The 27953-nt window shown below is 40.6% G+C and overlaps 1 protein-coding gene across 1 annotated transcript in view; it reads right to left on the reverse strand.

The window, feature by feature from the left end:
* Window positions 1–27953, reverse strand: part of LOC126347063 (carbonyl reductase [NADPH] 1-like) — a 72848-nt gene that overhangs the window by 19643 nt on the left and 25252 nt on the right. The gene's annotated exons all lie outside the window — the stretch shown is intronic.

The following is a 27953-nucleotide window of genomic DNA, read 5'->3' on the forward strand; positions in this document are numbered from 1 at the left end:
TACTGTTCCAACAGGACAATGCACGTCCGCATGTATCCCGTGCCACCCAACGTGCTCTAGAAGGTGTAAGTCAACTACCCTGGCCAGCAAGATCTCCGGATCTGTCCCCCATTGAGCATGTTTGGGACTGGATGAAGCATCGTCTCACGCGGTCTGCACATCGAGCACGAATGCTGGTCCAACTGAGGCGCCAGGTGGAAATGGCATGGCAAGCCGTTCCACAGGACTACATCCAGCATCTCTACGATTGTCTCCATGGGAGAATAGCAGCCTGCATTGCTGCGAAAGGTGGATATACACTGTACTAGTGCCGACATTGTGCATGCTCTGTTGCCTGTGTCTATGTGCCTGTGGTTCTGTCAGTGTGATCATGTGATGTATCTGACCCCAGGAATGTGTCAATAAAGTTTCCCCTTCCTGGGACAATGAATTCACGGTGTTCTTATTTCAATTTCCAGGAGTGTATTATAACAGTGTATAACTTGCACAGAAGTTACTTGAAAAGAAAATTAGAATTTGCGGAACGATACGGCAAAATAATATGGAAAAATTAAAGTGCGCAAAAGTCAATGTGTTTGAAGCTTGTTATTAATGGAAAGGTGAAGTACTCGCTTCGAAAGTAAGATGATATGAATGACCTCTACAATACATTATGCCACTTTGACACTCAAAGAAAATGTACAAAAACCAATTACACAATTTAAAAAAACCTAAAAGGGTATTAGACTACAACAGATAAATGAAAGGTGTGGATCGGGAAGACCAATATTTGAGTTATTACCCTATATACAGAAAACTATAAAATGGTCAAAAAAGGTTTGCATGTACCTCTTTAATTGTGTATTATTTAATGCATTCCATACATGTCAATATTTCAATACAGAACACAAGAGTCTTTGATTTTACTATTTTTTTTTTATTGAAAGTGTCTGATTCGTGGCTAAAAGACCATGTACTTGCTTCTGATCAAAGCTTGGAGGTTGTCACTACATCACGTATGTCTCATCATGATCCGAGTGACAGACTTTTCAGTCACATAAAGCAATGCCAAGTAATACTTATTTCCGAAACAAACAAATGAAAATAATGCAACTGCCATGTATGTTTCACAAAAAAGTCTTGTGGAGTTGCATTACATCTCGGAAACTGTTTTGCCACATACCATATAAAAGAGGAATACTATGTACCAAAGACAATGGAAATAAACAAATATACAAGACAAACAAATTTTGTATTTATTTACATATATATATTTATTATATATATATATATTTATTTACATATATATATTTACATATATATACATATATATCATCAAAATTTCATGAAAGTAGGAGAACAGAATTGAGAACTTATGAGAATTAACAATGAGATCAGTAAAACTTAACAATTTATAATCTCCCGATAATGTCAAGAACAGTCGGGGCCAATCCAAGTAATCCGAATTAGCACTGCCGGCGCAAAGCAAATAAACTTGTATGAGATGTGGGGATGGTAAAGTGTTAATGAATTGTTAAAAGCTACTAATATTATAAAATGATTTATGTATTATATACTAATAACTTTACTATAGCTCTTGGGTATAATAATAACCTACCAATAGAAAATTATAACTGAATAACTATTAAACATTGAGGATGAAATAAGTTTTGTACACCCCTGCAAAATTATGATCTTCACAAAGGGCATGTCTTAAAATTCAATGACTTTGTTGTATAAAAAAAGTGCAATTTTAAAATCTTGCTCCTTTTCAGATACATTTCTGTGCACACTCACACAAAAGGCCAGTGTTTCTTTGCCATAAAAATTATACATTTCTGAAGACGTGCTCCCTCATCATTTTGAAAAGCATCTGTACATCATACTGCAGCATTGTACAATTACATTGTGATATTTATCCTCTTCTCATCATCCTCATTTCTTACAAACAGAAATTAGAAGCAGAACTTTTTAAAGTAACTGCTTGCTCCTTAGAGCACATTTACATGTCTTCAATATCAGCAACAGAATCATCATTATCAGGCAAAGACTGTGCTCTGTTGCTTGAAATGTGACTTTTTTATGTCTTATCATCTTCATCCTTTAACTTTTCTTCATTGGAATAACTGGCACAAACATAAATGTTCTATTTTTAACCTAATACTGATTCTTAAATATTTCAATTGGTTTGTTGCATAAGGCTTGTTGTTGTGTTGTTGTTGTCTTCAGTCCTGAGACTGGTTTGATGCAGCTCTCCATGCTACTCTATCCTGTGCAAGCTTCTTCATCTCCCAGTACCTACTGCAACCTACATCCTTCTGAATTTGTTTAGTGGTCTCCCTCTACTATTTTTACCCTCCACACTGTCCTCCAATGCTAAATTTGTGATCCCTTGATGCCTCAAAACATGTCCTACCAACCGATCCCTTCTTCTAGTCAAGTTGTGCCACAAACTTCTCTTCTCCCCAATCCTATTCAATACCTCCTCATTAGTTACGTGATCTGTCCACCTTTTCTTCAGCATTCTTCTGTAGCACCACATTTCGAAAGCTTCTATCCTCTTCTTGTCCAAACTAGTTATCGTCCAGGTTTCACTTCCATACATGGCTACACTCCAAACAAATACTTTCAGAAACGACTTCCTGACATTTAAATCTATACTCGATGTTAACAAATTTCTCTTCTTCAGAAACGCTTTCCTTGCCATTGCCAGTCTACATTTTATATCCTCTCTACTTCAACCATCATCAGTTATTTTACTTCCTAAATAGCAAAACTCCTTTACTACTTTAAGTGTCTCATTTCCTAATCTAATTCCCTCAGCATCACCCGATTTAATTTGACTACATTCCATTATCCTCGTTTTGCTTTTGTTGATGTTCATCTTATATCCTCCTTTCAAGACACTGTCCATTCCGTTCAACTGCTCTTCCAAGTTCTTTGTTGTCTCTGACAGAATTACGATGTCATCGGCGAACCTCAAAGTTTTTATTTCTTCTCCATGGACTTTAATACCTACTCTGAATTTTTCTTTTGTTTCCTTCACTACTTGTTCAATATGCAGACTGAATAACATCGGGGAGACTACAGCCCTGTCTCACTCCCTTCCCAACCACTGCTTCCCTTTCATGTCCCGCGACTCTTATATCTGACATCTGGTTTCTGTACAAATTGTAAATAGCCTTTCGCTCCCTGTATTTTACCCCTGCCACCTTCAGAATTTGAAAGAGAGTATTCCAGTCAACATTGTCAAAAGCTTTCTCTAAGTCTACAAATGCTAGAAACGTGGGTTTGCCTTTTCTTAATCTTTCTTCTAAAATAAGTCGTAAGGTCAGTATTGCCTCACGTGTTCCAACATTTCTACAGAATCCAAACTGATCCTCCCCGAGGTCCGCATCTACCAGTTTTTCCATTCGTCTGTAAAGAATTTGCATTAATATTTTGCAGCCGTGACTTATTAAACTGATAGTTCGGTAATTTTCACATCTGTCAACGCCTGCTTTCTTTGGGATTGGAATTATTATATTCTTCTTGAAGTCTGAGGGTATTTCACCTGTATCGTACATCTTGCTCACCAGCTGGTAGAGTTTTGTTATGACTGGCTCTCCCAAGGCCGTCAGTAGTTCCAATGGAATGTTGTCTACTCCGCGGGCCTTGTTTCGACTCAGGTCTTTCAGTGCTCTGTCAAACTCTTCACGCAGTATCTTATCTCCCATTTCATCTTCATCTACCTCCTCTTCCATTTCCGTAATATTGTCCTCAAGTTCATCGCCCTTGTATAAACCTTCTATATACTCCTTCCACCTTTCTGCCTTCCCTTCTTTGCTTAGAACTGGGTTGCCATCTGAGCTCTTGATATTCATACACATGGTTCTCTTCTCTCAAAAGGTCTCTTTAATTTTCCTGTATCTATCTTACCCCTAGTGAGATAAGCTTCTACATCCTTACATTTGTCCTCTAGCCATCCCTGCTTAGCCATTTTGCACTTCCTGTTGATCTCATTTTTGAGACGTTTGTATTCCTTTTTGCCTGCTTCATTTACTGCATTTTTATATTTTCTCCTTTCATCAATTAAATTCAATATTTCTTCTGTTACCCAAGGATTACTAGCAGCCCTACCTTTACCTACTTTATCCTCTGCTGCCTTCACTACTCCATCCCTCAGAGCTACCCATTCTTCTTCTACTGTATTTCTTTCCCCCATTCCTGTCAATTGTTCCCTTATGCTCTCTTTGAAACTCTGTACAACCTCTGGTTCTTTCAGCTTATCCAGATCCCATGTCCTTAAATTCCCACTTTTTTACAGTTTCTTCAGTTTTAATCTACAGGTCATAACCAATAGATTGTGGTCAGAGTCCACATCTGCCCCTGGAAATGTCTTACAATTTAAAACTTGGTTCCTAAATCTCTGTCTTACCATTATATAATCTATCTGATACCTTTTAGAATCTCCAGGATTCTTCCATGTATACAACCTTCTTTTATGATTCTTGAACGAAGTGTTAGCTATGATTAAGTTATGCTCTGTGCAAAATTCTACCAGACGGCTTCCTCTTTCATTTCTTAGCCCCAATCCATAATCATCTACTATGTCTCCTTCCCTCCCTTTTCCTACTGACGAATTCCAGTCACCCATGACTATTAAATTTTCGTCTCCCTTCACTACCTGAATAATTTCTTTTACCTCATCATACATTTCTTCAATTTCTTCGTCATCTGCAGAGCTAGTTGGCATATAAACTTGTACTACTATAGTAGGCATGGGCTTTGTGTCTGTCTTGGCCACAATAATGCGTTCACTATGCTGTTTGTAGTAGCTTACCCGCACTCCTATTTTTTTATTCATTATTACACCTACTCCTGCATTACCCCTATTTGATTTTGTGTTTATAACCCTGTATTCACCAGACCAAAAGTCTTGTTCCTCCTGCCACCGAACTTCACTAATTCCCACTATATCTAACTTTAACCTATCCATTTCCCTTTTTAAATTTTCTAACCTACCTGCCCGATTAAGGGATCTGACATTCCACACTCCGATCCGTAGAACGCCAGTTTCCTTTCTCCTGATAACGACGTCCTCCTGAGTAGTCCCCGTCCGGAGATCCGAATGGGGGACTATTTTACCTCCGGAATATTTTGCCCAAGAGAACGCCATCATCATTTAATCATACAGTAAAGCTGCATGTCCTCGGGAAAAATTATGGCTGTAGTTTCCCCTTGCTTTCAGCCGTTCGCAGTACCAGCACAGCAAGGCCGTTTTGGTTAATGTTGTAAGGCCAGATCAGTCAATCATCCAGACTGTTGCCCCTGCAACTACTGAAAAGGCTGCTGCCCCTCTTCAGGAACCACATGTTTGTCTGGCCTCTCAACAGATACCCCTCCGTTGTGGTTGCACCTACGGTACGGCCATCTGTATCGCTGAGGCGCGCAAGCCTCCCGACCTCCGGCAAGGTCCATGGTTCATGGGGGGGCATAAGGCTTAGTATAGATATTTTATTTTATTTTACAGGTCTCAAAACAAACTACATATTTAGTTACTTGTTAGACTTAAATTGTAATTATTTCCTTTGAGCAATGAAGGGCACTGTTACATGCTGGATATGTTCTTGGATGTTTAATACATTCTTGTGTGGTCAGACCAACACACATCCCATAAGTTGGTTGTTTCCTGTACCCAATAAGACACTTGGAAATGCATCAGCTAATACCTGATAGGCAAACACAATTCAACAAGATGACCATAAAGGTAAGAACAATTGGCAAAAAGAAACATGCAGATTGTCTACACTGTTAACACAGATTACAGTGTTGCCTATGACATATTGTAACACAACAACCATGACCATGGTACTGTGTCACCACTTAGATTCTGCTTCCATCGCAAATGACTTCACAGGCAGTGACTTGCTCTACACAGACCGTGTAACAATGTCTGGAGCACCACGGACTGTCGGCACAATGATGACTGTTGTGACTTCTCTTTGTGTGGCAACAGAGGGAGGAACACAGACAATGCTGCATTCAATGACAACACTGGACACAGGAGTTGTACCATGTCATTTTTTCAAGTGAGTCCTCATTCTGTGCACAGCATAATGATGGATGTAAGCATGTATGGAGGCTCCAAGGAGAACAAACATTAATAGATTACATTTGTCATCAACATAGCGTCACAGCACCTAGAATGGTGATACTGAGTACCACTGGATAAACAACATAATCTCCTCCACTCTCATAGTTGGTAATTTTGACAGCAGGCATTACATTTTGCATGCTTAGGGCAGTGGCCTATCTTTGAGGGCTCTCTGACATTACCTGTCAGTAAGATAAAGCAAAACTGCCTGTTGCCTATACTATCATAACCTACCAAGATGCAGAGGGTGCTCAACTGTTGTCCGGCACAGAATATTCTCCTGATATCTCACCTACTGGTCAAGGGTTGCTGAGAACTAGCAAGCTACCACTCACCAGCCAATATAATTGAAACTTTGGCAAAGAGCTGAAGCAACATGGAATGGTGTAGTAGTATATTGTCAAACAAGCTCAGTCTGACTCAAGTCATTGTTACTGCATTCATTCATTTATTCATTCACACACAATGTTCTGTTTATTCTATAATGAAGGGGAGCCTTCAAAGATATTGAATGAACCAAGTTATGCACTGACTGGTAGAAGCAACCACTTTGTAAAGTACACTAACAACAAAGTATGATTAACACTAATTATTAAAATATAACTACAGTAATTGCTTCTAGATCACATTGTGTATGTATGTGAGGAGGAAAATAGCTACTTTGAAAAGAACCAACCCCTCTCCTCCTCCTCCTCCTCCTCCTCCTCCTCCTCCCCCTCCTCCCCCTCCGATACCACTCAACTGCTGTTGTTATCTAATACTTAAAGCATTTGTGTATGCTGACCACTATCAGAAATGTGTAGCACACTGATCATGTATGGGCATAATAGTGTGAGCCTGAGTGGTGAATTGCAGCTGCATGTACGATGTTTTCTCTGTATTGGTTCAACAAGGCCAACACAATGTTGTGAGGCAGTTTAGCTAACTGAAACAGTGGAATCATCGGTGCTGCAAAGAGTCATACAGCAAGGGGCAAGGCATATGTGCACACTGGCAGTAGCAGTGGCAGTGATATTTTAGCATATACCAACAAGCCTGCCAGTGGCAAGTGCAAGTACTGGCCATTTTGTAGCAAAATTATTCTCCATCTTACAGCACTATCATTAAATCATGGCTGTGCCAGATGAGTTTGCCACGTGGAACTGCCAGAGAAGACATTGGTTCAGGCCAGGGTGGGTCAACAGTCCATCCTGGACTGGTGCGGCAGGCCATCCTAGGTCTACTCCAGCAGAATGTCCGACTCCTACCCAGGGGGCAGTAGGTTGCTCCCCATGCACACCAGCCATCTTTCACCATATCAGAACAAGAACCTCATTGTGGTCAGCTTCCTCTACTTTGAAGCAGCTGAGGTGTCACTTGGGGCCACACCAGATGCAGCATCGTTAAGCATACACATTGCTGGTGCAGAAACCTCGCTGCCAGCTTACATAATGAGGTTGCCAATGCACAGCAGAGATTCTGCATGGGCACTATGAGATGTGCAAGCAGGCAGCCAAGCACAACTCAGTAGACAGCCAACCATTGACCTGGTATACTACACAGTGCAGATGCTTCGATAAAGAACTCATTAACTTTGCAGCTGCCTTTCTCTGGCTCTCGTGAGCTCCTTCCCCCCACCCCCCTCCCCACCTGCCCCTACCATCCTTACAGCCATCCCCCTCCCCATGTTGCGTTAAAGAATGAAGCAAACTTTCAAAAGTGTGAGATACAGCTGAGCACTATTGTGGAACCTATGAGGCAGGACAGAGAAAGTTTATGAGCATATGTATGATTTGGGGCAGAGTGATGCAGCAAATGCAATTTTGTTGCAAGAAGATGAGCAGAGGGCACTCTGTGCTTTTCTGGGGAGTTTGCTGTTGGACACATCAAGAAGGGTGCATAGAGGTGCACCAAAAGATCTGCTATTAGATTAGTGATGTAATGTCAAGAAACTGACATATCAAGAGGAGTACCCCCTACAGTATTTTCTGTGAACATTAAGTGTTACAGGTATGGACAGATGAGGCATTTACAAAGGCAGTGTTGCCAACCATAGGACAATAGAGGAAAAGGAAGGTATCAGTAGTAAAGTCATGGCGATGGACACAGGGGTACACAAGGAGGTGATGAGCAGCTGTTAAATGCAAGGGGAACCCAAAGTCCACCTAAAGGCAATCCTGTTAAAATTTGATGCAACAAACACATATGCAGAGGTGAAATGTGCAGTAATGGGTGTTTTAAGAAGCAAACAGTACAAGTTTTTGTTCGGTACTGGGGTGCATGTGTTGTTTCCCAGTAGAGACTTGGTCAGTCATAGGCAATGGAAACCACCACAATACGGGTTATGCGGGATCAGGGATTGGTGGACACATTTTTTGTATAGGGACAATTTGGCTGTCAGACTTTTTATGTCAGCACTGTACTAAAACTGACTTTCGGCAATGTACAGTAGAACTTAATAGAATGATATTGCAGCTAGGGGGAGCTGTTGCCTCTATAGAACTGTCATGAGGGGCTCTTAGTGTATTAGACAAGCCAGCTGAATTGTGTACTACTGCACTAAGGATGGAGTCATATGCTTGCATGCCAGGTGGCAGCAGGAAGTCACTTCGGGTGTATATGGAGCCAGATCTACCTGCAAATATGTTACGTGTTGTAGAGACTCTGTAACAGGATGATATGCTAGATCCAGCAACTTGTTTCATTAAGAGAAGTGCTGTACACCTACAAGAGAGGAATGACGGGAGAGTGATAGCCATAAATATAGATAAATTTGACACTGATGAAGTTAGGGAAGGGGATGTTAATAGCAAGTTTGGGCATCCTGGATGAGGATGAGTGGAGCATGAAGCAGCAAATCACAAGTAGCTACAAGCTACCATTAAGACTGCATTACATAGGGAAATGGAGCAGAGAGAGAAAGAGAGAGAGAGTGCAAGGGTGGAAGAACTGCTGTTCAAATTTGAGTATTTGTTTGTCCCAAAGGGTCTATTGCCAGCAACACCTATGATTCAATATCAAATATCAACACGGAGCTAAGCACAGGTGCATCCATGGAGTGCAGGAATCGTGTGGAGTGCAGGAATCGTGCCTACACCAAAAAAGTCTACAGATGCTTCCAGAAAATACTAGTTCTGCTATGATTATTGTCACCTGAACAACAAAACTATAAGAGATATATATCATATCCCCAACCTTACTGAGACCATTTACAGCTTGGAACGATGTCAGCACTTTTTGACTATGTGTTTAAGGAATGGTTACCATCAATTGTAGGCTGTTCCCAAAGACAGCATTTCCTGTACCAAGTGGGCATCATCAGTTCACGAGAATGCCATTTGGATTCAAAATTGCACCTACAATATTTCAGAGGTTATTGGACAGCGTGTTGAGAGGTTTGAAACTGCACCAGTGTCGAGTTTACCTAGATGATATCATCGCATTCTCAAAAGACATGAAGCAGCATAGACAACACCTGAAAGAAATGTTAAAGAGACTGAGGATTGCACATCTGACATTGAGCACAAAGATGTGTCATTTTGTATAAGAGGAGGTTGGCTATTTGGACCATGTAATTAGTAAAGAAGAAGTATGGACAGGCCTGAGGCTAGGGCAGCTGTTCAAGAGTTCCAATGCCTAAACTGATTAAGGAACTGCAATATTTTTTGGGGATCTCAAATTACTGCACAAAGGTCATGAAAGAATATGCTGACTCAGCATGACCGCTCACGCATTTTCTAAGGAAAGGTGTGAAATTCATGTGGACAGAATGTCAAGGTGTGTTTGATGAATGAAATACAGTTTTGACATCAAGCCCAGTTCTACTATTTCCAGTCCTTCAGAAGGAGTTTATCCTTTCATGTGATGCATCTAATCAAGCTTTGGGATATGTCCTAAGCCAGGAGATTAACAATGAAATGTATCCGGTTGCCTATTCATCAAGACAGCTCAAAGTAACAGAATATAACCATTCAACATCATTGGAAGTGATGTTGAGCCTCATTTATGGCATCAAGTACTCTTGATGTTATCTTTAAGGGAAAAGAATTTCAGGTAGTAACCAACCACACTGCATTGAAGTGGATGAGACTGAAGGACCCATCTAGTAGGATGACAAGTGGGTGCTGAGACCCTGCAAGTTTGTCCACGGACCAATACCCAAGCCAGGAAAGAAGCACAGGAATGCAGATGCACTGAGCAGGAAGATAGCAGTGTTGAAACATCTGGCTCATAGTCTTGTGGAATGGCAGGCAATGCAGAGTGCTGACATTGGCTGTAAACTGTACAGGATGCAATTGCAGTTTAGCACGTGAAGGACTCTTGTGCAAGGAAACAAGGTTAGGGCCACAGGTACCAGCAGAGTTTAAAGAGGAGATATTACAGGTAGCACATGTAACAATATGTGGGATGTCTAAAAAGTTTAGTGAATGCTATTAGACAACAAATAAGATAAAAGATACAAACAAATGTTCTTTATTGCCCTTCAAAATAGTCGCACAACCCGCTAAAACACATTTTTTATGATGTTTTTACAGCTTCTGAAAACTCTCAGCAAAGGCCTCCTGTGGAATCAGTTGCAGAATGGCTGTTACATGATCTTTGACGGCATTCACATATGCACAATGTTCACCTTTCATGGCCGCCTTCAAGTGGCGATACAGGAAGAAGTCGGCATGAGCCACATCAGAGAGTATGGAGGGTACTCAAGAAGTTACCCTCTTCTGCACCAGTAATTGGTGCACATGAATCATGCAGTGTCCAAGGGCATTGTCACGGAGCAGCATCCATTTTTCAGTCCTGTGCAACTCTGGCCAAACCCGCCAGATAGGCTGTAGCAATTGGTTCAAAATGGACTGGAAAAATGCAGCATTAATGGTTTCACCTACAGGAACAAATTCCTTGCAGATGATGCCATTGTTGTTGAAGAAGGTAATCAACAGGGTTTTCAACTTGGATTTTTGCAGATGGCTTTTTTTTTTTTTGATCATGGGAAAATGGTAAACACCATAACACTGATTGATTCTGGATCGAATTGGCAGCACCAGGTCTCATCTCCTGTGATGATGGTGTTCAGAAGCAATGGATCCTGATCACACATGGAAATGTGATCATCAGCAGTTTTCGTCCATTTTGTTTTCCACTCATCTGTGCGGCACAAATCGGTACCATATCTTCCACTTACCCAAATCATCACAGATGGTTGTACTGTGTCCTTCCTAACACCCAATCCCTCCGCAGTCAATCTGAGAGCGTCACCGACCTTGTGCCAGAATTTGTCACACTCTCTTGATCTTTTATGGGGTTCTGCTTGTTGACGGACAACTTGAATGTAGCTCATCCTCAGTTGTTTTCTTCCCTCCATACAAGCTTTTAAATCATTCTTAAACACATTTTCTGCTCAAGGCTTCCCTCCCATACACCTGCACCAACATTCTATGTATCTCCGTTGCAGACTTCCCCAAACTGTAGCAGAACTTTATGTTTGAAATGTTGCTCCATTGCACTGTGACACTTCCCCTCACACTGAATACGTTAAAATGGTTGTAGTCTGTTTACACAGCCAGTCACATGCAGTGCATGTTGTGTATCGATTCTCCTCAAGTCTTTGAAGAGCCACGTGCATGCATGCACACACATGCAAAATTGCTGCTTAGATGTGCAGTCGGGTGGTTAGATGGAGGACAGAGGAGAGGTAGGGAGGGGGTAACGGAAAAGGACAGAAGTAAAAAGACTGGGTGTGATGGTGGAATGAGGGCTGAGTAGTACTGGAATGGGAACAGGGAAGGGGCTGGATGGGAGAGGACAACGACCAACGAAGGTTGAAAACATAAGATATATTGCAGGGAAAGTTCCCACCAATCCAGAAGAGCTGGTGTTGATGGGAAGGGTCCACATGGCACAGGATGTGAAGCAGTTTTTGAAATTAAGTATATCATGTTTAGTAGCGTGCTCAGCAACAGGGTCGCCCATTTGTTTCTTGGCCATAGTTTGTCGGTGGCCATTCATGCAGACAGACAGCTTGTTGGTTGTCACACCCACATAGACTGCAGCACAGTGATTGCAGCTTAGTTTGTAGATAACATGTCTGGTTCCACAGGTAGCCCTGCCTCTGATGGAATAGGTGATGTTTGTGACCGGGCTGGAGTAGATATTGGCAGGAGGATGTATGGGACATGTCTTGCACCTAGGTCTATAACAGTGGCACGAGTCATGATGTAAGGGGTTGGAAGCAGGAGCTGTGTAGGGATGGACAAGTATATTGTGTAGGTTCAGTGGCTGGCAGAATACGACTGTGGGAGGAGTGAGAAGGATAGTGAGTATGACATTTCTGATTTCAGGGCATGACGAGAGGTAGTTGAAACCCTGGTGGATAATGTAATTCAATTGTTCCAGCCCTGGGTGATACTGAGTTATGAGGGGGATGCTCCTCTGTAGCCAGACAGTGGGACTTTGGGAGGTGGGGGCAGACTGGAGAGAAAAGGCATGGGAGATTTGCTTTTGTACAAGGTTGGGAGGATAATTACGATCAGTGAAGGCTTCAATGAGACACTCAGTACATTTCGAGAGGGACTGCTCATCACTGCAGATGTGACAATCACAGGTGGCTGACTGTATGGAAAGGACTTGTTGGAATGGAATGGATGGCAGCTGTTGAAGTGGAGGTATTGTTGGTGGTTAGTAGGTTTGATATGGATGGAGGTACAGATGTAGCCATCTTTGAGGTGGCGTTCAACATCTAGAATGGTAGCTTGTTGGGTTGAGTGGGACCAGGTCAAGCAAATGAGGGAGAAGTTGTTGAGGTTCTGGAGGAATCTGGATAGTCTGTCCTCAGCCTTAATCCACATCATAAAGATGTCATCAATGAATCTGAAACAGGTGAGGGATTTAGGATTCCGGGTGTTTAGGGAGGATTCCTCGAGATGGCCCGTGAATAGGGTGGGATAGGATGATGCTATGCCCCCACTGAGAGAATCTCTGCTCTCGTAGACCAACAACTTCAAACTATTACTCGGAACCTATCCTCCTATATAAAAGATACCAACAATTTCCTCCACTGACTCTCCACAGTTTCTGTCCTTTTGCCACAAGGTGCCCTGCTCTTCACTAGTCATGCCACCTCCTTTACACTAATATCCTTAATGCCCATGGCCTTACTGCTACTGAACACTACCTTTCCCAATGCCCGGCAGATTACAAATTAACAACCTCCTTCCTAGTCGCCATGACCCACTATATCCTCACCCACAATTACTTCTCCTTTGAAGGCATTACCCACTGTCAAATCTGGGGTATGGCTATGGGCACACACACAGCACCATCCTATGACAACCTATTCATGGGCCACCTAGAGGAATCCTTCCTAAGCACCCAGAATCATAAACCCCTCACCTGTTTCAGATTCACTGATGACATCTGTGCGATGTGGATTGAGGGTGAGGACACCCTATCCATATTTTTCCAGAACTCCATCAAGTCCTCCCCCATTTACTTCACCTGGTCCTACTCCAACCAACAAACCAACTACCTCTTGTCATGCCTGAAATGAGAGATGTTGTGCCCACTATCCTTCCCACCCCTACCACAGTGGTATTCTGTCATCCACTGAACCTACACAATATACTCATCCATTCCTACAAAACCCCTGCTCCCAACATCTTATCTCATGGCTAATACTTCTGTAATAGATCTAGATGGAAGACCTGTCCCATACATACTCCCACAACAATTTACTCCAGCCTGGTCACAAACATAACCTATCCCATCCAAGGCAGGGCTACCGGTGAAATCAGTCACATTATCTATAAAGTAAGCTGCAACCACTGTGCTGCAGTTATGTGGGTGTGACAACCAACGGGCTGTCTGTCCGCCGTGAATATCCATTGACAAACTGTGGCCACGAAACAAGTGGACCACCCTGTTGCTGAGCAGGCTGCTAAACATGACATCCTTCATTTCAATGGCTGCTTCACAACCTGTAGCCATATGGATCCTTACCACCAACACCAGCTTTTCAGAATTGCACAGGTCCTACATTCCCATAACCCTCCTGGCCTCAACCTTCATTAGCTATTGTCCTCTCCTATCCAGCCCCTTCCCTGTTCCTTTTCAGCACTACACATCAGTCATTCCATAATAACACCCAGTCTTTTTACTTCTGTCCTTTTCCACTGCCCCCTCCTCCTGCCCTCCGTCTAACCTCCCGACTGCACATAGCTGCCCTTCCCTCTCTTCACGTCGTTTCTGCGTGTTCCCCAGCAGCAAGTTACTATCTGCCACCCCTACACTACTATCCCTCTCCCTTTCCACCCCAGCCTCCTCCTTACCTCCACCCAGTTGACACTCCCATCATGTACTGGTGCTGCTGATCACATTGTGGCTTCAGTTGCCTGAGACTGCAGTTGTTTTTGTGAGTTTCGATTGCATGAGTGTCTGTCATCCATTTCTGATGAAGCCCTTACTGGCCAAAAACTTTATTTGTGATGATCTTTTTGTTGTGCCTATCTTCGACTCAGCATCTCCACTATATTGTGAGTAGACCTTTCCTTTTCATAATATTGTTACATTTCACCCTGAATTTTCCATTGTTTGAAAGGAAGCATATGAGTACATGTTATCTAATGATGGAGGGTATAGAGCAACAAACCAGAGAGTGATTGAAATATTGGTGGAGAGGAAGGAATCTTGATGTGGATCAATAGGTGTGGAATGGTGTGCAGGGCGCACAGCAAGCAGACATGAATTGTTAAGTCAGTGCTATTGCAGAGTCTACCAGAAGCATCAAAACCATCTGAAATTCTCGGTATTGATATACTGGCACTGCTCAATAATACACCAATAGGAAATTGATTTGTATTAACAATAATATGTCATTTTCTCAATATTTGGAGATGGCTGCTGTGCCAAACCAGCAGGCAGTGATAGACACACAAGAAATGGTTAGCAATTGTATGATGAAGTTCGAAGCGCCAGTATGTTAATTACAGACGAAATTCATGTTGGACATATAGAAGGAGCTGTGTCAGTTATTGCGCATGTGAAGATGCTAAGAACTGTTGTTCTTCATCTACAAGCCTATGGTAGAAAGGAATGGGTACATAGTATAAACAATTGGGAAAATGTTAAGTTAATATATGAATGCATGTCACTGTGATTGGGATACATATCTTAGATATGTCATGTCAGAGTACAGTGCAAAAGTACACACTAATACTTGACTGCCCCCATATGTGGTGTGTATGGTTGGAAAATGTCATCTCAATTTTATAATGGCAAGTAAAGGTAAAGATGGGGATTTGGTTAGGAGCTGTGGGATATTATTAATTTTGGATGATGATAGCAGGCGTGCAATACTGACGGAGGAGGAGTTACAATATTGTCAAAGGGGAAAGGACACAATGTGTCTGATCCACATAATACAAACCGGCCTGAGCAAACACACAGTACAGTTGCTCTTATCCAGCCACAAGGAGCTAGAATGTTTGAAGGATATTGTGGAATCCAATCCGCTTTTACAGCAAGCTGGTTTATGATGACATGGCAGTAGTGGCATTGTTACAAACACAAGAAGGTCACAGAGACTGAACTGAAGAGATGTGGGTTATAAATCAATGGGACAACATGCAACATACCAGCCAAGATCAATCATCCACCTTCCAGCCATATAGCCATGATTACAAGAATCATGCAAATGAAATTAATATGTAACTTCGGAATTACTACCAACAAATCCATTTACTGGATGGATTCATTGTGACACAGGAAGGGCACATTTCAACTGAGCAGTTAACGCATTGTGGACAGCAATTCAGAAAAGGATAACAACATTTGAGAATGATTTTGAGTGTCAGTAGACTGGATTCCTTCAGCTTTTGTGTGTGTGTGTGTGTGTGTGTGTGTGTGTGTGTGTGTGTGTGTGTGTGTGTGTGTGTGTGTGAGAGAGAGAGAGAGAGAGAGAGAGAGAGAGAGAGAGAAAGTGTAATAAGTAGGCTTATAAATAAAGCAGCAATAAGCAGCATACTAAGAAAGATTGGATATAGTGTCTAACCCATGTGGGCAAGCCACCAGTTTTTCTGGTTCCAAATTTTTTTCTGTATTTTGTACGAACATGTCATAAAATATGAAACTGGTTTTAAGATCGACCTGAGAGACTGAGTCTTGTTTGTAGGGTGCAGGTAATGTAGCTCACTGGCCACATGAAGAGTGAGGCTGAGTCATGTATTCCAGCCACACTGCCAGCAGGCAAGTATGGGATGTTGACACTGTAAAAAGTCAACAAGGCTGTCTTAATTTTGCAAGACAGGTTAGCTTGCTCAAACAGCAGATTCAGCAACATTGCATAGACTCCTGCAGCAACAGGCGAGGCAGATTTCCACACTGGCAGTGGTGTTTTAGGATACATAACTGGTAGTGGCGCACAAGTATAAGCACGTCACTGCCAACAAGCACTGGAAAATTTTTAACGAAATTATTCTCAGAGTCACAGCTTTACCAGGACATAGTGGCTGTGTCAAGTGAGGCTGGTGCATGAAATTGGCAGTAGAAGACACCAGTTTGAGGTTGTTAACTTGTTAACTTTGCAGTCACCTTTCTCTGAAGCCTCCCAAACTCTCCTCTCACATCCATCACCTTCTTGCACCATCCTGGCTTGTAGCTGCCCCTCCCTGCACTGGGGGCACTCTACATCTACAGAGTGCACAAATTAATTCCCTAATGAAAATTGTTTATAACTTGTCTAATACTTAACTAATTTTTATGAAACAAAAAGAGTTATGTTCCTTACAATGATAGAATGTAATAAATTCTATCTAATTTATGTCATTGCAAATATCAGTGGTAGACCATGGCACAAGTCTAACCTTCTGTGAGTCGGCTCAGTTGGCATTTACATAAGAAGTATGGCAATCCTTGGTACAAGTACACAGATGATGGTGAAGTGTGAAAGAACTTCATGCCTTGGTAGACTGTAAAGAATTGCCACTCAAAGCTAATGGACACAGGTTCTGTATCAGAAGTTAGGGGAAGTGGTCAACCCTCAAAATCCAGGTGGACAAAAATGTACAAATGTTTCAAGGAATGTTCGCTTGAAGTCCTCAGAAATCACAAATGTTTGACATGTTGTCAAACTGATTTAACCAGACACACAATCTGAACTGTTCTGAAGAAAGAGGTCATGGAAACCTTGTTACTGCCACGAAGTATCATTGGAAGTCTGTGACCATTGTTTGGAATATGGGAAGATGATGCTTGCTTGGTATGAAAAATGGTCAATAATTTTGTAATATTCCACAGTTAGATGAAGCCATGCTTCATATACGGTGAAGGGGGGGGGGGGGAGGGAGCAGGAGGGGGGGAGGTTGTTAACTGGCACAATTGTTGTTATTGGGCAACAGAGATCTGATGGTGGTTGTTGAACAATGCCAACATCGTCCAAAGGTCACAGTATGGTGCAGCATGACATCCATGAAAGTTATAGGTCCATATCTCATTATAACACAATGAATGCAGAACGGTACCCTGATATATTCTTACAGCTAACATTAATGTTTTTCATCTCTGGAAATGAAGATACTCTACAACTGTGCTAGTTTAATATCTTTGATCCAACATATTTATCTTCATACCTGATGACACTAGAGTCGTATGTGTTTTTATTAACAATTTATAAAATACTCCACCAAGAACCGAAGGAACAGTCAGTCAGTGCAACATGTAGGACAAGTTGTTGTTGTTGTTGTTGTTGTTGTTGTTGTGGTCTTCAATTCCTGAGACTGGTTTGATGCAGCTCTCTATGCTACTCTATCCTGTGCAAGCTTCTTGATCTCCCAGTACTTACTGCAACCTACATCCTTCTGAATCTGGTTAGTGTATTCATCTCTTGGTCTCCCTCTACTATTCTTACCCTCCACACTGTCCTCCAATACTAAATTGGTGATCCCTTGATGCCTCAGAACATGTCCTACCAACCAATCCCTTCTTCTAGTCAAGTTGTGCCACAAACTCCTCCTCTCCCCAATTTTATTCAGTACCTCCTCATTAGTTATGTGATCAACCCATTTACTCTTCAGCATTCTTCTGTAGCACCACATTTTGAAAGCTTCTATTCTCTTCTTTTCCAAACTATTTATTGTCGATGTTTCACTTCCATACATGGCTACACTCCATACAAATACTTGCAGAAACGACCTCCTGACATTTAAATCCATACTCGATGTTAACAAATTTCTCTTCTTCAGAAACGCTTTCCTTGCCATTGCCAGTCTACATTTTATATCCTCTCTACTTCAACCATCATCAGTTATTTTGCTCCCCAAATAGCAAAACTCCTTTACTAATTTGTCTCATTTCCTAATCCAATTCCCTCAGCAGCACGCGAGTTAACTCAACTACATTCCATTATCCTCATTTTGCTTTTGATGATGTCCATCTTATATCCTCCTTTCAAGACACTGTCCATTGCGGTCAACTGCTCTTCCAAGTCCTTTGCTGTCTCTGACAGAATTGCAATGTCATCAGCAAACTTTTAAAGTTTTTATCTCTTCTCCATGGATTTTAATACCTACTCCGAATTTTTCTTTTGTTTCCTTTACTGCTTACTAAACTTATAAAACATAAACACATAAGTGAACTTTGATTTACAAGAAGACTGTAATTCATATTCCAACACACAGGACAGCATGCTGCCTGGTCTTACAATTATGAAGCTAATCATTTAATATCAATGAATTGTAATTGTTATTATTATTAGTATTATTATTATTATTATTTTATTTTCGATTATTCCCATGTAAAGAAGGTGTTTGAACTTGAATTACTTTATGATGACTGTTTATGTTTTTTCTGAGCTCAAATTTTCTTCATGTGTTCACTGTGTTGTGTCTTGCGTCCTGGCCTCTTCTGTGTTGTGGTGTCAAATTTATGTTTTTTGATGATGTTCCTGAATTCAGTAATATTTTCTGCATCATTTAGTGATATGTGTGCTTGTCTGAGGTCCTCTTCAACTTCTTTTATCCATTTTGTTTTTCCTCTGATTGAGTTGATAACTTTAAGAAGTCACTTTGAAATTCTGTTTTCATTCATCTTGTCCATAGAACTGCGTTCTTCTTTTCCTTATTGTATCTGTATTCGTGTCTGTGTATTTATATAATTCTGATGTTGGTCTCTTCTTCCAGATTCCTTGCTCTTGTATCGGGCCAAAAATTTTCCTTTCTTGTTTCTCTATTTCTTTGATTTTAGTTTGCCCACTTATTTGTGTTGTTTCAGATGCATACAGTGCCTCCGGAAGTACAACAGTGTTGTTGTGCCTCAATTTTGCATTAATGGATATCAACTTTTTGTTATAATAGTTCCACGTGAGTTTATATGCTTTCTGTAATTTTTTTATTCTTTCCTCATTGGCCTTTAGGTTGATCCATGATGGCTGGATGATTTCCCCCAGGTACTTAAAATTTGGTACTTGTACGATTTTCCCATGGGTTGTCACAATAGGCAATTTATCTTGTGGCACTCTTTCTATGTACTGGGTTTTCTCAAACGAGATTTGCACGCCAGTTCTTTGTGCAATTTCGTGGAACTTCTCTATGGCATTAGTGGCTTCTTTTCTATTATTTGTGAGGATTGCAAGGTCATCTGCAAAAGCTTAACACTTCACATTGAATATATTATCTTTTCTAATGCCAATTTGAATTCCTTTGATTTTTTTCCCCATGTCCTGATAATTTTTTCAAGAATGATATTAAAGAGTAATGGTGAAAGTCCGTCACCCTGTCACCTCCAGTTTGGATTTCAAATGGTTCAGGGACTTCCCCCATAAATTTAACCTTGGAGACTGTGTCAGTTAATGTTTGTCGAATGATTGCTCTTGTATTTCTGTCAATGCTGAATTCTTCCGCATGTTGCAGAGCGCTACTCTGTCTATTGAGTCATAGGCCTTTTTAAAATCTAAAAAAGTGACCACTGTTTCGGGTGTTTCTCATCTGGAGAATCATTTTCAGATTTCAGATCTGTTCTATACATGATCGTTCCTTGCGAAAACCAGCGTGCTATTCTCCTATTTGTGGGTCAGCTTCTTCTTTAAATCTATTTATGAGAACTTTTGATAGGATTTTATATGTGACCGGCACGAGTGAGATACCCCTGTAATTATTTGTTTCAATTATTATTATTATTATTATTATTATTATTATTATTATTATTATTATTATTATTACACTCATGCTCTTAAGGTAAGGGTAATTGCAGAATGTGGTGCCACACAACATGGAACTACACAAAACTTGCACTAATAGCATAGGCCAATAGGGAACACACACAACAGATATCTGTAAGTCCACAGTATTGGTGATAAGTTGAGAAAACCGTCCCGAAACACATGTGCTACAAAACGCCACCGTTTCCTGCCCTTGTACCCCAACATCAACATGGGATATAATCATGCACATGTACACAGGACACACAACAGGTTGGCATATTCTGGATCAGGTGGTCGAGCAGCTGTTGGGGTAAAGCCTCCCATTCTTGCAGCAGTGCCTGTCGGAGCTCCTGAAGTGTCCTAGGGATTCGAAGACACGTAGCAATACATCAAATGAGAGCCATCCCAGACATGCTCGATGAGGTTTAGGTTTGGAGAACAGGTGGGCCACTCCATTTGCATGATATCTTCTGTTTCAAGGTACTCCTCCATGATGGCAGCTCGATGGGGCTGTGTGTTGTCACCCAACAGGAGGTATGTGGGACCCACTGCACCCCTGAAAAGGCAGACATACTGGTGCAAAATGACATCCCTATACACCTGACCTGTTACAGTTCCTCTGTCACAGACATGCAGGGGTGTATGTGCACCAATCATAATCCCACCCCACACCATCAAACCACGACCTCCAAACAGTCCTTTTCAAGGACATTAAGGGGTTGGTATCTGGTTCCTGGTTCACGCCAGATGAAAACCTGGCAAGACTCACTGTTCAGACTATACCTTGAATCGTCTGTGAACATAACCTGGGACTGCTGTTCCAATGACCATGTACTGTGTTCCTGACACCAGGCTTTACGGGCTCTCCTGTGACCAGGGATCAGTGGAACGCACCTTGCAGGTGTCCGGGCGAATAAACCATGTCTGTTCAGTCGTCTGGAGACTGTGTGTCTGGAGACAACTGTTCCAGTGGCTGCGGTAAAATCCCAAGCAAGGTTATCGCAGTACTCTGTGGCCGTCTGTGGGCCCTCATGGTGAGATATCGGTCTTCTTGTGGTGTTGAACACCATGGACGTCCCATACTGTGGCACCTGGACACGTTTCCTGTCTGCTGGAATTGTTGCTATAATCTTGAGGTCACACAGAGGGCCCATGCTACGACATGTTGTGTTTGACCAGCCTCCAGTTGCCTAGTATTCTAGCCCTCATAACGTCATCAATATGTGTCCTTTGGGCCATTTTCAACACACAGTCACCATTAGCACATCTGAAAAAGTCTGCACACTTACTCACTGCACCGTACTCTGACATACACCAACACACCTCTGTGTATATGGACTGCTGCCAGTGCCACCATGCAACGACCGCAGGTCAAATGCACAACATGGTCATACACCGAAGTGATTTAAAACTGCAAACCGCCCACCAGAGCGTTGTTTCACTATGTATCAGCATTATCCTTAATGTATGAGCATGATTGTATTATTATTATTATTATTATTATTATTATTATTATATTTATATTTTCCCTCACTCTGAAGATACCATATCTGCAGGATGGAATTGCCAAAAGATAATCCTATGACTTAATACTGAGCAGATGTAAGAGTACAATGGTTGAACCAAGCTGAGAGCCAATCTGTTTAGCGCTGTCACAACACAATATATAGCTGATAGCTCATTTTGATCTTCCTTTCCTGAATCCCATCATTTGGCTTCTGGGAAAATGTTCATCAATTTTTTCCTTTTATTCTTTCCATTATTTTTGTGAGTATTTTGAAAGGTAAGTTTTCCAGTGCTACACCTGTGCATTTCCTAGGGTCCTTACAGGTCTCCTTGGCACCACTGTTCTGGAGTGGAGGCAGTTTCTTTGCACATCTGTCCACATTGATTTTAATATTTGGGTTGTGTCTTTTAAATATTCACTATAAAGGCTTTTTGTTTTTGGTTCTGTTAATGGCATCTTTAGACTTCTTCTACAGCCAACAGGACCCATTCTGTAGTTGTTTGTGGCAATATCTCCTTTTTGCCCTCTGGTCTGCCTTATAGTCCTTCCTTGTTCAGTATGTTGTCAAAGTGCATCTTCCACTCTTTCATATTGATGTAATCTGTTTCAACTTGATTTCTGGGGAGTACAGCAGTATATGGGTCTCTTGGGATTTCCTCCACTAGCCTCTTGCCTTCTCTTTCCTTGAGTGTTCTTTTCTTTTAGATTTTTTTATAGCTATATCCTTTTTCAGTGTAAACCCTGAGGATTGTAGGGTTTTCTGCACATCATTTTAGTTGGTGCAGACTTTCTAGTACATTTTTCTTAGCTTACCACATTACGTGTTGCACCATTTTTTCACTCTCTTTTCTTCCTGAGATTGGCAGCTTCTCTTAGGAGTTCTCTTAAGGCTTGTGTTGCTTCCTCTACCCGCACATTGTCTATTAGCATTTCAGTTTGTTTTATGTTATCTGATTTTGCTTTCACTTCCCCGATGTCTCTTGTTCTTTGAATTGTTTGTTCCTCCTCTTCTTGAGATTTTTCACCATTCTCCTTGAATACTTATTTCCAGATGGATTTGTTTCCAAAGTGGTGTTTGGTTTGCAGACCAGGGAGGTTTTATATTGCCACAGGTTGGCCTTCTCATGAATGTGATATCCATTGCACTTTTCTGTTGTGGGGTACATATGTTGTATGTTGGGACTCTTAACAGGATAAAGTCTACTCCCTGCAACTTTTCCACAATATTTTTGCTTAGTAGTTTTGTGTATCAATTTTGCAGTCTCTGGCAATCATTAGTGGTTTATCATGTTTACTTTGAGTGATCAGCTGACCTATCTCATCTATTATATCAACAGCCGTTTTGTTTGGTTGGATGTATGCCAATATTATTGTAATGTGTTTTGTTTCTGGCAGCAGTGTATGCTTGTTTGATAGTTGTGGTTACTGGTGTTAATTCTGGTGTTATGAGGACAGTTACTCCTCCCACAGATCTTCCTGTGTTGTATAGCTTATTTGAGACACAGTTTAATGAGTATTCCAGTTAAGATTTTGTTCAAGACATATATCTAGATATTCAACTGTACTTACATTTGATAGTTCTTGGTTATTAGGAAGTTTCTGGGACTTCTCAATTTAGTGGTGACTAGTAGAAATTGACTTCAGTTGTTTTTGTATGTTTACAAGAACAGTGTTCTCACTGAACCATTCACTCAGTGAGAGCATAACAGATTTCATTTTTTATTTTGGCCAGCTTTGTCGCATGCTATCAGAATAGTTTTCTCATCAACAAATAGTGTAGTAAAGCCAGAAGTCAGTTTGTGTTTGTCAGTTGTGTATAGCAAAAATACATAAAATAAAGTGCAACCAACAATCCAGTCTTGAAGTATACAATATATATCTGGCATTGACTCAGAGTGCACACTACACTGATCAAAGCTATTACTATTTTTCTCAAATTTCATTTTATCTCTTATACTCTGTTTGATTGATATGTTTCAAATTGTTAGTTTGCAGATTCTCTCACTTCTTTTTCACAAACTTTTTTTAAGATCATTCATTCACTGGTAGTGTTCATATGTCCCATAATGAAATACAGCAACCAGGAACATGGAATGAGTCGACTTCTATATCAATGGGCAGAAGCACTCACAGGATACCCCTCTAAAGTATGCTAACAACAAATTTTGATTACTGATAATCTACTTATCTCAATAATTATGGGATTTACTTCTCAGTTACTTTATATATATTAGAAGACTACTTTGAAGAAAGGTCATTGCTATTGCTCTTCTTCTTCTTCTTCTTCTTCTTCTTCTTCTTCTTCCTCCAATTCTTAGCTGCTGTACTTATTTACCAATTCATACTACGTGCTCATGCAACTTTACTAATTTCAGACACCACTATCAGTAGTCTGTACATCAGAAAAGTTAAAATCTGTTTAATATGAACATTATTTTTAACTGCAATTCCCATCCATGTGTCAACATATTCTGATTAGTTATAGGAGGAGTAGGTAGTAAGGTACTGGGGTTCTTTTACTTTATTTTTGAATATCTGAAGGTTTCTGCCTGATGTTAGTCAGCCATCAAATATTTTTACACTAGAATTAAAACTCCATTCTGAACGAAAAAAATATTTTTTGATGATTTGTTCAATAAATAAATTATTTTATCTCTAGTATTGCAGTTGTAAAATTCACTGTTCATCCTAAATTCATTCTTATTATTGATCAGAAATATCCTTAGACAGTAAATCTATTGGAATGTGAGGTAAGGATCCCAAGATCCCTGAAGAATCTTGCACAAAATATTCATGTTTTGAGTTTACACAATTTATTTTTTGAATAAATGATTCTTTTTTACCTCAGCTAGATTGTCCCAAAAGTTGACTGAGAAATCCATCTACCTTTTGACACATTAAGAGTACATTTAAACACATAGTAAGCAGAACTGAGATTTTCTTTTAAGTTATTCACTAGTGCCATCTTGGAGACATTCATCTGAATTCCTAGGAACTTCATACACAGAGTTTCATTTAGTACGACGTGATCAGTTAAGTCAATAGTACTAATATCAATGATTAATTAAAACCACCACAGCTGCATTATTACACAATTTATTATTACACTATTTATCGAACAACTAGGATTCACATACCAACTTCAGCTACACAGAAACCAAATCAGTCTTTGATCACAAATTTGTCTTATTCAATTCAATAACCAATTTAGATTATAATCAGATTTATGTAAAGAATGTGTGTATTTATGAGTAAGAGCATTATGGTAAGTTACAACAATAAAATTAGCAGCCTTGATTCACATTGTCTGAGAAGCATCTAACACGTAACATACCTGTCTCCGTAAAGAAGTAAAAGAAGCAAATAACCTTCATAGCCCAGCTTAGCATTGTTACATAATATAAAAACATGATAAAACATGGCCAATCTATGAGTGTTCATCAGAGTGTTATCACGTTTTTTCTGAACTCACAGCTAATTAAAAAGTTTTACATTATTTACCGTTAAATTGTGTGCCACAAAATTGAAATTTTGCAGCACAGCTCTCTTCCTGCACGGCGCACCTGTGAGGGTCAGGTTCTATTCTCTTCTCAGAAGACATATTTGGTGACACACAGTCTGCAGCAGCACCAATCCCAAGTTTCCTCTGCTGATGTGTCAAAACAGAATGGCCGTCTGCTGTATGGAGGAATTCTATCAAAATCATCTGGAGAACAGTGCCGTGCCTGCTGTGGAAGTGGCCGGCAATATGCTGGCGCGTCGCTGGGGCCAGGCACTGGCATGATGGCCAAGTTCTCTCTTTCGGCAGGACGGCACTGGATGTACCAGTCTGCAGTATGGAGCAGATACGGCATTGCAGGCCCAAGTAGTCACCACAGGCCACAATTTGCAAGAGTTTGTTGGCAGCCCTCAAAAGAGACAGAGAGAGAAAGTGACTACCTTGTGCCATGGAACTGGGCACCACGTGGAGGGTCATAACGATCAACGCAGAGTGTTGCCAAACTATACGTGGACATCGCCTATTTGGGAAGTAGATGGCGTCTTTTTCCCCTATGTTCAGAAGAAGACAGCAGACTACAGCCACAGATGAGGAACCCTGAAGAGTACATTTAATGTGGAAATGTAGACAGTATCAAGCATTATGCTTTCAATACCCATTGGTGGGTGGCTGGCAGGTTCTGTTAGAGTTGAGGGGAAAAAACACTAGTTGGGTACATGGAAGGGATTCATGTGAGTAGATTGTGTCTCTAGTTGTTGCAGTTGTTCATAGCGTGCCTGATTGTCAAGTTACTCGGGCTGAATAAGATTACGGTTTAAGCATGTTGTATCCGCTTAGAATAAGATTATTATTATTTCTTTCCCTTCTCAGACGTTATGTCTGGTTAAAAATGAAAAGTGACACGGACCTGGATCAAGCATGACTTTCTTTTAACTGTACGGTATATGTTACATTGCATTTACAAACTTTCAGGTAATTGAACATGTACCAATAATTACAGATTTCTGTAGTTGTATATACACATTTGGATGTAGCTGTATTGCGTTGATGTACTGGTGGATATCGTGTGGTATGACTCCTGTAGTTGATAGTATAATTGGTATAATTTCAACTTTATCCTGATGCCACATACCTTCCTCAGCCAGTTGGATGTATTTTTCAATTTTTTCTCGTTTTCTTCTGTATATTTGTTGTATTGGGTATGGATATTTCGATTAGTTGTGTTAATTTCTTCTTTTTATTGGTGAGTATGATGTCAGGTTTGCTATGTGGTGGTGTTTTACCTGTTATAATGGTTCTGTTCCAGTACAATTTGAATTCATCATTCTCCAGTACGTTTTGTGGTGCATACTTGTATGTGAGAACGGGTTGTTTTATTAGTTTATTATTATAACCTTTAATCCCAATAATTGCATGGATATTCACTCTCTCTCTTAGAAACAATAGCTGATCACATGATTACAACTCAGTCTCTCGTATTCGACTGCCTTGCCGTGACATGCGGCCGGCGCCGTTCTTAGCTAGGTGGCGCTCCCGCGCTCAGCCGATTTGCGGAGCGCCTCTATCACCGTTTGTGCGTACTGTCGTGGCACTATCACAACATTTATGTTGTACGGCAAGTTGTTGATGTATTATTTTTGCTACATTGTCATGTCTTCTGGTGTATTCTGTATTTGCTAGTATTGTACATCTGCTTGTGATGTGATCTACTGTTTCTATTTGTTGTTTGCAAAGTCTGAATTTATCTGTTGTGGTATTGGGATCTTTAATAATATGCTTGCTGTAATATCTGGTGTTTATTGTTTGATCCTGTATTGCAATCATGAATCCTTCCATCTCACTGTATATATTGCCTTTTCTTAGCCATGTGTTGGATGTGTCTTGATCGATGTGTGACTGTATAAGATGATACGGGTGCTTGCCATGTAGTGTTTTCTTTTTCCAATTTAATTTCTTTGTATCTGTTGATGTTATGTGATCTAAAGGGTTGTAGAAGTGGTTATGAAATTGCAGTGGTGTAGCTGATGTATTTATATGAGTGATTGCTTTGTGTATTTTGCTAGTTTCTGCTCATTCTATAAAGAATTTTCTTAAATTGTCTACCTGTCCATAATGTAGGTTTTTTATGTCGATAAATCCCCTTCCTCCTTCCTTTCTGCTTAATGTGAATCTTTCTGTTGCTGAATGTATGTGATGTATTCTATATTTGTGGCATTGTGATCGTGTAAGTGTATTGAGTGCTTCTTGTTCTGTGTTACTCCATTTCACTACTCTAAATGAATAGGTCAAAATTGGTATAGCACGAGTATTTATAGCTTTTGTCTTGTTTCTTGCTGTCACTTCTGTTTTCAGTATTTTTGTTAGTCTTTGTCTATATTTTTCTTTTTGTTCTTCTTTAATATTTGTATTATCTATTCGTATTCTTTGCCTGTATCCTAGATATTTATAGGCATCTGTTTTTTCCATCTCTTCTATGCAGTCGCTGTGGTTATCCAATAATTAATCTTCTTGTTTAGTGTGTTTTCCCTTGACTATGCTATTTTTCCTCCTCCCATGAACCATGGACCTTGCCGTTGGTGGGGAGGCTTGCGTGCCTCAGCGATACAGATAGCCGTACCGTAGGTGCAACCACAACGGAGGGGTATCTGTTGAGAGGCCAGACAAA

This window comes from Schistocerca gregaria, chromosome 1 (assembly GCF_023897955.1).
Source record: "Schistocerca gregaria isolate iqSchGreg1 chromosome 1, iqSchGreg1.2, whole genome shotgun sequence".
NCBI lineage: Eukaryota > Metazoa > Arthropoda > Insecta > Orthoptera > Acrididae > Schistocerca > Schistocerca gregaria.